Source organism: Odocoileus virginianus, chromosome 8 (genome assembly GCF_023699985.2).
Source record: "Odocoileus virginianus isolate 20LAN1187 ecotype Illinois chromosome 8, Ovbor_1.2, whole genome shotgun sequence".
Lineage (NCBI taxonomy): Eukaryota > Metazoa > Chordata > Mammalia > Artiodactyla > Cervidae > Odocoileus > Odocoileus virginianus.
In genome coordinates, this window is record NC_069681.1 from 51,974,825 (window position 1) to 51,986,498 (window position 11,674).

The 11,674-nt window shown below is 37.4% G+C and overlaps 1 pseudogene; it reads right to left on the minus strand.

Annotated features, from left to right (window-relative positions):
- Positions 1-1,295: 1,295 nt before the first annotated feature.
- Positions 1,296-1,390, minus strand: LOC139036418 (U6 spliceosomal RNA; annotated as a pseudogene).
- Between the last annotated feature and the right edge of the window lie 10,284 nt (positions 1,391-11,674).

The following is an 11,674-nucleotide window of genomic DNA, read 5'->3' on the forward strand; positions in this document are numbered from 1 at the left end:
CACCCTTCACACCTCTTCTTTCTTTGTTCTTTTCTAATAATTCAGGTATGAAAATTGCTATAAGTGCAAGAAATTTAAAGTATGCAATGTGATGATTTGATATACATACATGTTGTGAAAAAATTCCCACAATGAAGTTAACACATTCATCAGCTCACATATTTATCTTATGAGTTTAAGTTTTACTGTCTTAGCAAATTTCAGTTATGCAATACAGTGTTATCAACTATAGTCAACATGTTATATATTGGATCCTCAGAATTTATTTATCTTGTAACTGAAAGTTTATATCCTTTTACCAATCACTGCCTGTTTCACCCACCCTCAACCCCTGGTAACTGCTTTTCTACTGTCTTTCTCTATGAGTTTGACATTTTCCTACACTCTGTTTATCTCAAAATCTTTAGTGTTAAGTATGATTTTATGAGAAACTGATGCATGCGTGTGTGCTAAGTCACTTGAGTTGTGTCCAACTCTGCGATCCTATGGACTGTAGCCTGCCAGGCTCCTCTGTCCATGGGATTCTCCAGGCAAGAATACTGGAGTGAGTTGCCATGCCCTTCTCCAGGAGATCTTCCCAACCCAGTGATCGAACCATGTCTCTTACATCTCCTGTATTGGCAAGAGAGTTCTTTACCACTAGTGCCACCTGGGAAGCCCATGAGAATCCAATAAACTTTAGATAATAGGAAGGTAGGATGAACTTGACTACTTTGGGGATATGCTCTGACTTTACATGTTTATTAGCCAGTGGAATATTGGGATTATAAAAAGACAACAAACATGTTTTCTATTAAACGAACAGTCAGATAAAATTGAGATTGGGAAGGCCCCATCCAAGCAAGTTGGCTTGTCTATCACATATTTTTGAAAATTAATTTACTAGAATTATATATACATCACCCTTGGGTCCTTAGTTCACGGCCCACTATAGTGAAAAATACATCTTTCACGTGTGTCAAGCCTTCAGAGCTGACTACCATATACCCTGGACCTTTATAACTTCATTAAGTTGACAAATGTCACCTAATGAGACCTCCTGGGAAATGATTCTGGTATACATTGCCCACAAGGGACAGCTAGACATCGATTGTAAGTGTATTTTGTTTGCTATAATCTTACCCAGGCTTTTCTTTTCTTTTTTTTTTTTTTGGAGTATAGCTGCTTTACACTGCCATGTCAGTTTCTTCTGCACAGTAAAGTGAATCGGTCATATGTATAAAATACATCCTCTCATTTTTGGATTTCCTTCCCACTTAGGTCACCACAGAGCACCAGGTAGAATTCCCTGCTCTATACACTGGGTTCTCATTGGTTGTCTATTTTATACGCCATGCTAATCTTCTCTATATTGTTCCAATTTTAGTATATGTGCTGCCCAAGCCAGCACCAGCTTATTTTGACTTATATTTATCAGTGGTCAGTGTATGAAATTATTTTATATTGATTGATACCATTTGTTATGTATTTGGCTAAAAGATTAAAGCCATAATGATAAAATATAATTTATTGATAAAACATTTTATTGCTCACTGTAAAAGCAAAACTGAGAAAATATTTGCAAGATAGCTTTAAAATCTGTGCTTTTAAATGAAAAGCAGGTTTTTAGAAAGAAGCTTCATCATCTAATTTATGGAAATAGTAGACACCAAATAAATTTCAATGTGTTTTTTTCAATTATACAAAAGTACTTAGATGCTTCTAGGACAAGAGGCATAGTTCTGGCTGTAATGGAGAGTACTTAAAAAAAAATGACAGTCCAGCATAGGAGTTGGGCCATGATAGAGAGTAATAATTGTCATACCAGAGTTAGGATAAATCACTGGGGAGAAAAAGATTAAATCCAGATGGGCTCAGGAAAGTCCTCTATATGGAGATGGTGTTTACACCAATCTTTGAAGGATGGAAGTTCTCTTTCAAGTCACGTTCTTAGATACATTTATATCGTACATCTGATAAAACACTTTTCTACTTTGTATTAGTTAACATATCTGAAATGTGCTTTCAGCATGCCTGACTCTGCCCAGTTTATTCAGCCCTACACAGATTTGTTTCATGAATTAATCTATATATTGGAATGTCTTTGTTTTCATTTGTTAACAAGATTGAACAAATATTCTCAGCTGGCTCAGCCCTGCCTCACTGAAGTCATAGTAACATCTTCCAATGTGAATATTAATAGTTATTACCAGTGTCTGATTAAATAAAAAGTCTGTCTAGCATTACAGCTAAATATTAATTAATTAATACTTGTGTTATAATGTTGACAATTTGAATCTTATATGATACCTAACAGATACTAGAAAATCAAGAAATATTTTCAAAAATAATTTAGTGAATTTTAATTGGTTTATCTTAACATTTATATTGAATATGCACACTTTTTTTTCATAGCTTTTTGAGTGTGTACGTGCTAGGTCGCTTCAGTTGTGCCCAGCTCTGTGCGACCCTATGGGCTGCAGCCTGCCAGGCTCCTCTGTCCATGGCATTTTTCCTGGCAAGAATACTGGAGTAGGTTGCCATGCCCTCTTCCATGGGATCTTCCTGACCCAGGGATTGAACTCGCTTCTCTAATGTCTAACCTGCATTGGCAGGGGGATTCTTTACCACTAGTGTCGCCTGGGAAGCCCAGGTTTGAGAGTACAAAGAAACAAATAAGCCATTCATATGTGGTAAAGAGCTGATTGGCAGGAGCTGTCTGGCCGATTTGTTTGTAACCATCAGGCTGGAGGAGCAGTTAGGACTCAAGTGTGATCAGATTCCTCAGGCACATTAGAACTGCAGCACTGAGTTGCTGTCCTCATGGCAAGCTTCCTGCAGTTTATCCTGCTTATTTGTCCTAAGGTACTGGCTTGGGAAAATGACTCTGGATTAAGATATTCAATTCTCACTTCTACATCTATCCATCTAAAAATGTTTACCCTGATCCAGCGTTTGGATGATGAATCCAGTCTTATTAACCAGCATCAGTTCAGTTCAGTCACTCAGTCGTGTCTGACTCTTTGCGACCCCATGAATCGCAGCACGCCAGGCCTCCCTGTCCATCACCAACTCCCGGAGTTTACTCAAACCCATGTCCAGCATACAGTACTGTTAATATTTTTGCTTTCCTAATTTAAAATTTTTATTTTCTGATTCTGTATCTGCCCTTGCTCTTAACTTGAAAATTCTTCTTTCACAGTCTCCTTATTTGATTTTTTTTTTCACCTTTTGAGACAGATTCTTCTGTTTTCATTCCTTACACATAGGCCTGTTAAAGATGTTCTTTTGTAACCTCTGATAGCCTCACTCCCGTCATTGTTTCAAATGGAGATAAAAGAAGCAGCAATGTCAGCTGTTGTAAACTCTGATCTCTGTGCATCTGGGCATTTCTAAATTACCATATTAATTCATCCTGGTAACTATTAAGATTCAAATATTTCATAACTGTTGTAACTATTCCAGAAAAATAAAAACATTAAGTCCAACAGGTAAAGTGAAAGCTCTTCTACAACACAGAAACAAGTTTCTTGTATTTGTAAGTTTCTCAGTGGTATAAGTGTTGTTTTAACTTGACAATATGCCAACTTAAAATATATCACAGAAAAAGTTCTAACAATTATAGAGGATAGATATTTCGAATTGACTGAGAATCACAGGAATGTTTTCAGTATTACTGCAATGGAAATTTTACTTCTTAGAGTTATGAAGATACTACCACATAATGAATGGATAAATACCAAATTCTCTCTGTGTTCCATAATGATGTTTCTTATCACAAAATATTTACTTTGCCTACTTTCATAGCTGATAAAAAATCTTGCTTAATGCCAATTTTCTAGACAATTCTTCCACTGTATTATTAATAGTAAGAGTTCCTGGTTTTCTTTCTTCGATTCAGATGAAGCACTAAAAGAAAGGCCACAAACTCTGAAATCACCTTATAACAGGCAACATGACTTGGGTTCTACAACTTTTTCCATGAGACAGGAAGCAATTGAATGTCTCCATGGCTTTATTGAAAGTTTTTATAAGTCTAGACAAAAACTCACACAGAAGCTGGTTGCAACCTTGTAACTACAGAGTGAATGTGTGCAGAATGACTCTCCACTGAGAGTCAGTAATTCCAATTGCACTCATGATCTCTGGGAGTAGACCAGTTTATTTGTAACTTAGTTACAATTCCAAATATTTTTGGATCTTGATTTAAGCTTCATGAAACTGAAGATTTCATAAACTAGTGAAAAAAAAAAAACACTTGGTATTAGGACTTCATTTATACTTTAATTCACTTGTAACACTATATTATAAATTGATATGTTAATATTTTCACATTTTTATTTTTTATCTACATACAAACAGATTTTGTTAGCATTTAAGTAGGATGACTGTTACATAGATATGCATGGTATTTGAAATGCTTTTTAAGATCAGAATATTTATTTTAAAAAACCAGTCTCTATAAAGACAAAGTTATTAGGCAATAACCAAGATGTCTTTGTAAATCATCAGTAGTGTTTTGTGATTAATGGCCCATTGATAGTTGAAGTTGCCTCTTAAATAAAAGAAGTAACAAATCAAACCTATTTGACTCTTGGTAAACTTTGGTTTAATCCTGTGTGCTGTCTGTCATTAAATCAGTATTGCTAGATCTAATAAGGTTGAAATGGGTTATCAGAATAGGAAGTTAGGTTAATTAAGATAAGTAACAGAAAACAATCATATCTATTTTGGGTAGAAAGTGATAATATAAGGACACAGATATTCTCTTGGAATAAGTAAGTGCCTCCAAAGTTTCTAGAAACAGAAAATAATGAAGTCTCCAAATTGCTTCCCTGCTTCTGCATACTGGCTATGTGACATCTGCTAAACTATTTTCGCTCTAAGCAAATTAACTTCCTTTATTTCTCTCATCCGAAGGGCAATTGTATCATAATCTTCCCAGCTACATCCAAGGTCTAGCCTTGGTCTTAATTTTAAGGCCGAGGGAGAGACTCCTATTAACTGTTTGGTTCTTTCTCCTGGTCCAATTATTTCTAAAGAGAGGCCAAGGTCATGTTCTGCCCAAACATAATGGGGTAGTGTGAGGTGGGAGACAATGTCTGTACATGTAGAGAGAGTTTCTGGGAAAAGGCAAATCATGGTGAACTGGGAAGACACCCAATACAAAACTAAGTCATTATTATGATCTTATCAGATTGTATTAGCACATTAAAGAAAACACATTCATAAGTATTTTGAAAGGAGCTCTCATGCAAAGAGCTTTCCTGTCGATAGAGAAACATAAAGATTAGGTAGATAGGGTTTCTACTCTCGAAGTGCTTATAAGTGGATGTTTGTGGTACTTGACAGTTTCATTGCCTCACTGTTGGCTATGGGATTATCACATATTCATGGTACAAAATTAATATTTACCAACTTAAAAAGTAATCTATTTTACTTTTTTAAGCATATACATAATAGTCGCATAGTTTTATGCGTAAATTTACTAATGATGATTTCAGTAGACCAATCAAACAGCAATAAGAGGGGAAATATTTGAGAAGTCAGGCAATCGTTAACTTATGTGTGGTGTGATTGCTGTTTTACAGATCCAAGAGGTCTGTAAAATACAGGAGAGTTGAATCCATAACTCTTCTACAAGGTCAAGGCCAGCTTTTCCATCAGCAATTTTAATTGATTCATAAAATTGTTAGAAAAGTGTATAGATCTTACTTGCATCTATACAAAAGGTGGTTCAGTGGTAAAAGAATCCACCTGCAATGCAGGAGACATGGGTTCAATCCCTGAGTTGGGAAGATTCCCTGGAGGAAAAAATGGCAACCCACTCCACTGTTCTTGCCTGGAAAATCTCATAGACAAGGGAGTCTGGCAAGCTACAGTCCGTGGGGTCGTAAAGGTCAGACACAATTGAGCTATCGAGCACACAAACACACAAACTAAAGTGTGAAGTTGTAGGGAGAATCACCCCTGGTGAGTCAGCGGCTCGCTTTGGTCCCTTCCTCTCACCTCGTAAAGCTGACGTGGATCACAGGGCTCCTCACTCCTGAACCGTCCGTGCCTTCACATCTCAGACTGAAAGACAAAATCCTCACTATGGGCCCAAGACCCCACAAAGTCTCCTCCTCCCTCTTGGTTCTCTGAACTGATCTAGAACTTTCTCCTGCCCATTCTGCTTCTGACACACTGCTCTTCTCATGGTCTCTCAAATATCCCTGGAAGCCTTTACGTTTCCTGTTTCATCTACCAGTACTGTTCTTTTCTCAGATGCCTGCATGGCTCCAGGCCTCATTTTCTTCAGGTCTAAAATAACAGCACATTTTCTACAGCCCAGCCTTTTCTATCCCAGTTGCTTTATTTGTCTCTGTATCTGGCATGCAACATACTCACTCAAACTAAAGCTGAGGGACTTTGTTTAATCTAACTACAATTTTCTGTCATAGAGTTTTAGATCATTTTATAAAAACATTGAGCCTAGGAAAGTTGTGAAATCATGTTGGGAGATCTTTTAAAAGTGTGAAGTTCTTACCAGTTTTTAGCTTCTCTAATGGTTCAGATGGTAAAGAATCTGCCTGCAATGCAGGAGACCTGGGTTCCATCCCTGGGTTAAGAAGATCCCCTGGAGAAGGGAAAGACAACCCACTCCAGTATTCTTGCCTGGAAAATTCCAGGACAGGGGAGCCCACATGTCCACGGGGTCGCAGAGAATCGAACACAACTGAGTGACTAACACTTTTACCAGTTTGGGAGAGTTTATGAGCAATCTTCCCTAAACTTAGTAAATAAGTTGTGACTACTTCACATGTTCATGGTACAGGTGGTTGACAAGTAGTCAATAGGCCATGGACTGTATGAGATTTGGAATCAGAGGAATAGTATTGAATATCAGTGTTGCCACTTCCTTACTTTTAATTTTGGACAAAGAGATAAAATAGTACTGAAGCTACTAATAATAGAAGCTTAAAATATATGAATAAATAAGTGAGTGAACTTTTGTAAACCACTTAAACTTTTTTATTAAAGACAGGTATAACTTATATCTGCCTCACTTAGTTGTAATGAGGATGAAATAAAATATGAAAATGCACTATAAAGTGAAAAACAATATTAATGTCATTACTCTTGGAAATCAGGAAAGTAATGAAGTAAACACATAACTGGAAGAAGTTTATACAACCGTGTGGGTAGAATACTGGTCAACACATTGATATGCTCAAGTCTAATCACAGTATAATTGTGAAAGTATAATAATGAAAAACTAAATATAGTAATATTTTTCTCAGATGACTATGTGCCAGCTACGAACCTAAGAATTTTAGAGCATTATTGCTAGGAATCACTACTGCAATCCTATGAGGCAAGTGATTATTATCATTACAACTTTACAAATGAGGAAAGTGAAAGAGTAACCAGTCACATATCACATAGCTAGTAAATGCTTCAACAGTGACTAGAATTGGTACATTTCTTATTTATTCAGTATATTGTCCACTCAGATTGATATTGTTAATCTAAACTCATAATAATACATACCCTCCCATCAGTTTTATTTTCCTCTTTGAAAGTAGAACTATAAAAGGCAAAGAAAATTAATTAACATTTGTTAGGATTCAAAAACAAATATACAAATTCCTCCACACATGAAAAAAAAAAACCTGCTGCAATGAGTCAGAAAAACATGAGGTCAAGGGTGTTTATATAAATTTGAAATAAACATACAATAGGATACATCCTCAGTGGCGTTGGTAAATTTTATTGCAGGATGTGCTTCTTAAGGAATTCACAAATAAAAGCCCTCAAGAGTTCCGGCCCAGCTGTCCCTTGCAGAGCATAATGACTCTTTGGCCCTCTGCTCCACCAGAGGTCACCGCACCACTTGCCCAGCAAGGCCTCCAGGTGTTGAAGGCAGGTCCTCCCTACCCCAGTGGTGACCCCCAGGCACATAGAGTGCTTTCCTGGGTCTTAAGGGAGGATGATCCATCAATATAAGTTAGCTTTTCTGCTCCCATAGAATCCATAGAACATGCAAAGAGGTACTTAATTACGCAGGCCCTAGAAATACCAATGCATTTCTTCTCATGCTTGATTATATGAAAAAGAGCAATAAAAATTGCTGAAAGACTGTGCTTTGAATGAGGTTGAAACCCAAGAAGTAGAATGTAACAGAATTACCACTATCTTCAATTTTTTGTCATTTGAAAGATCAGCTCTGCTGTAAATAACTTTTAGGTGTTGCATACATAAGTGGTTTTTTTCCTCCAATGTGATTTTTAACTTAAATGCTGATGGCAAGAAAGAATTTCAGGGGGTGAATAAAATGTACTTACAGGCGAAACAGCCATCTGATTGTGAACTTAGCTCTTGCATACTAAACAGGAGAGTTTTGTCTCTTGTCTCAATAGCTACAGAAAAGCAGGAAGTATTTGGAAGGGAAAAATGAGGATTGGGAGGAAGTGGGGGGTGGGGAGGTCTGGTTTGTCTATGTGACACACTTCTTCCTGGCATTATGCCCAGAAGTGTTTTCACACTGCTTTGAAAGACAGAAGCTGTATAAGAAAAACTAAAGAGACTGCTTTTCCTGAGAAAACATTTGAGACAAGACAGTCAGGGCAAGCCAGGCCAGTATGGGCCATGAGACCCTACCAGACCAGGTGTGGGAGCCTGGTCAGTGTTGGGAAAAAGGCCAGGAAGAACGGTGAGGTGAGATGCCCAGAGCAGATACTGACCCCGAGGTCCTTGGAAGACATCAGGGTTGGGGGCAAGTAGAAACGGTAGCTTTGTAAATTGGAGGCAGGGGAAACAGTAGAGAGGGAAAACACTTGTTATTTTAAACCAGTGCGTAATGATCATAAGGAACAGGCGACTTGGAGATTACAAATAAATGTGAGGATTTACCTAAAAGAAACAATGAAATATACACAAATATTTATGTACATGGGAATTTGCTGCAGTATTATTTATAATAATGAAAATTTTAAAGTAATCTATATGCCTGAAAGTGTTAATCTCTCTGTTGTGCCCAACTCTTTGCGACCCCATGGACTATAGCCCCCCAGGCTCCTCTGTCCATGGAATTCTCTAGGCAAATACTGGAGTGGGCAGACATTCCCTTCTTCAGGGCATCTCCCCAACCCAGGCACTGAACCTGGGTCTCCTGCATTGCAGGCAGATTCTTTACCATCTGAGCCACCAGGGAATACATATATATAATATAGGAAATATATCTTATATATTTACATATATATGACATATGTGTGAGTATGTAAATATCAGAATAATATGTAACCATTAAAATGTATATTCTAGCAATATTTTAAGTCTAAATAAGTATATTAAGTTTAAAATTACATACAGCAGCATTATATTTGTAGATATATAAATATATCATGATATACATATATAATCGGAGAAGGCATTGGCAACCCACTCCAGTACTCTTTCCTGGAAAATCCCATGGATGGAGGAGCCTGGTGGACTGCAGTCCCTGGGGTCACGGACACGACTGAGCGACTTCACTTTCACTTTTCACTTTAATGTACTGGAGAAGGAAATGGCAGCCTACTCCAGTGTTCTTGCCTGGAAAACCCCAGGGACGGCGGAGCCTGGTGGGCTGCCATCTATGGGGTCACACAGAGTTGGACACGACTGAAGCGATTTAGCAGCAGCAGCAGCATACATATATAATACATATACATACATGTATATGTATGTGTGGAGAGAAGAAGAGAAAGATAATGAAAGGATACATCAAAATGTCAACAATGGTTATTTTTTAGGTGATGGAATTGCATATGATTTTCATTTACCTTCTCTGAGCTTTTTGGTGTTTTTCAGACTTTTTTAAAAGTACCAGAGTTCTTCTTTATATATTCTTAATTTTAAATGTCACCTATAAACATTTTTTAAGTTTTCAATAACACCAAATACTATTTTTAATTAACTTTTATTGGAGTATAGTTGATTTACAACATTGTGTTAGTTTCTGCTATACAGTAAAGTGAATCAGCTGTACATATATCTATCTACTCTTTTTTAGATTCTTTCCCCATATAGGTCATTACAGAGTACGGAGTAGAGTTCCCTGTACTAAAAGTAGGTTCTTATTAGTTAAATAAAACGCAAAGTTCCTCTGTTCCAGTTCCTCTGAAACCCCTGTAATGCTTTGAGTCACATCTCTTGGTGTCCCTGTATTTATCTATGTTTGTTTCCATTCTTTATTAATTCTTATCAAGATTTTAAATAATATGTTTATATCTTATACTAGTTATTCTACATATGCCTCTGACTCTTTCTCTACTCTTTATTGACCAATCCCACTTCTGTATATATATCTACAAAAAAATGAAACTACTAATTCTAAAAGATACATGCACCCCAATGTTCATAGCACCATTTACATTAACCAAGATATGGAGCAAATCCATTTCCATCAACAGACAAACAGTATATGTTATATATATATATATACATATATATATATATATATATGTATATATAATGGAATATTACCCAACCATAAAAACAAATTCTGCCATTTGCAGCAACATGGATGAATCTAGAGGATAGTATGCTTCCTGAAATATGTTAGACGGAAAGAGACAGACGCCATATAATATCACTTGTATGTGAAATCTAAAAATTGAAACAAATATATATATATATATATGCAAAACAGAGGCTCAGAAACAAATGTAGAAACTGGTGGTTACCAGTGAGAAAGGGAATGGGGAGGGGCAAGACAGAGGTACGGGATTAAGAGATACAAACTACTATATATAAAATAGATAAGCAACAAAGATATATTTTATAGCAAAGGGAATTATAATCATTATTTTATAATACCTTGAAATAATCTAGAAAATGTTTTATAATCTATAAAAATACTGATTCACTCTGCTGCTGCTGCTGCTGCTAAGTCGCTTCAGTCGTGTCTGACTCTGTGCGACCCTGTAGACGGCAGCCCAACAGGCTCCCCCGTCGCTGGGATTCTCCACGCAAGAACACTGGAGTGGGTTGCCATTTCCTTCTCCAATGCATGAAAGTGAAAAGTGAAAGTGAAGTCACTTAGTCGTGTCCAACTCTTAGCGACCCCATTGACTGCAGCCCACCAGGCTCTGCCATCCATGGGATTTTCCAGGCAAGAGGACTGGAGTGGGGTGCCATTGCCTTCTCCGGTGTGTACCTAATGAGACCTCCTGGGAAATGATTCTGGTATACATTGCCCACAAGGGACAGCTAGACATCAATTGTAAGTGTATTTTGTTTGCTATAATCTTACCCAGGCTTTTCTTTTTTTTTGAAGTATAGTTGCTTTACACTGCCATGTCAGTTTCTTCTGCACACCAAAGTGAATCAGTCATATGTATAAAATACATCCTCTCATTTTTGGATTTCCTTCCCACTTAGGTCACCACAGAGCACCAGGTAGAGTTCCCTGCTCTATACACTAGGCTCTCATTAGTCATCTATTTTATACACCGTGCTAATCTTCTCTGTATTGTTCCAGTTTTAGTATATGTGCTGCCCAAGCCAGCACCAGCTTACTCTGTAGCGGCATCTCATACACAATGATGATCTCAGTCCCCTGTTTAGCAGAAGCTCCTAGGACCTCCCCAGGGCGGGGGGCAGGAGGGTGGGGTGGTGGGTTGAGTCAAGTTTCAGAATCTGAGTAAGGAATTGGTGGGCACAAGTGTTT